Genomic DNA, 1,083 nt, shown 5'->3' on the forward strand with positions numbered 1-1,083 from the left:
ACAAAGAGAGAGATTTTGCAGTTCTGCACTCTTATCTCTTGTGTTCACCAGAATTTTAACAAGAAATCTGAAACAATTATAGAGCACATGGGGAGGTGGATATTTGTAAAACCTGTTAATTGCGTGGCAAGAAGGCCTGACTGAAGCCATCAATGTTATCCTGCTAGAAAATGCAGAGCTAAAAAAAGGGGGGGAATACAAATACTGATTCTTTGTTTGAGAACACAGAGGGAAGATTGAAACAGCGTCCAGAGATTTCTGCTTTCCCTCAGCTTCACAGATTAATAATTAAAAGTTCATTTTTTCTGTGTATTTTCTGGTCTGGTCTGTCTCTGTAAACAACAAAGTGAAGCTTCAATAAAGAACTGAAGGGTGCTGTCAGGGTTCGGTCATGTGCGGTGCATGCAAACGTCATTGTTTGCTCGATGATTCAGTTATGAAACGTTCTCCTCAGTGTGTGATTTACTGCCAAGAAGAACACCAAACAATGTAGTCGCTGGACCCCCACCCTTCTTCTGGGAACACCCCAGCCCACCACTTCTGCTGGCGGTGGTTGACCCTACAACAGCTGTTATAACATTTGTTTAAATGAAAAGGTTTGATCTTTGCTGCGTACAAAGTGATGTGTCTGCGAGGGAAAACTTGGTCACAAATCTGTTTTGTGCAAAAACAGAAAACTCCACTTTTACTTAGTCTGTTGGGATTTTTTAACAACATTTTATACAGTTAGGCCCAGACGTTTTCAGACAATACACCGCCGCAGTGGATTTTAAAGCAAGATGTGACTGAAGGGCAGGCTTTCTTTTTTAATCCATGAAGCAATTTTTAGAAATGTCCCCCAGAAGCTCAAAATTAACTGGAAAAAGTGACGTAAAAATAAGGATTGTTTTTAGCACTTGGATAAAACCATGAACATCACCAAATGCTGTTTTTCCTCCCTTTACAACAGACGGCTTCAGTTGCTACTTATCTTTGTGCCTTTGGATCTTTTTGCATGTGGCTGTGTGTCTAATAACTGAAAAGCTGCTCTGTTGGGCTGCTGCTCATGTAACTGAATTGGCCATTGAGGATTATCCCATCTTT

The sequence above is a fragment of the Haplochromis burtoni genome, unplaced genomic scaffold (assembly GCF_018398535.1).
Source record: "Haplochromis burtoni strain Fernald_Lab_line unplaced genomic scaffold, NCSU_Asbu1 Contig_51, whole genome shotgun sequence".
In the NCBI taxonomy this organism is placed as follows: domain Eukaryota; kingdom Metazoa; phylum Chordata; class Actinopteri; order Cichliformes; family Cichlidae; genus Haplochromis; species Haplochromis burtoni.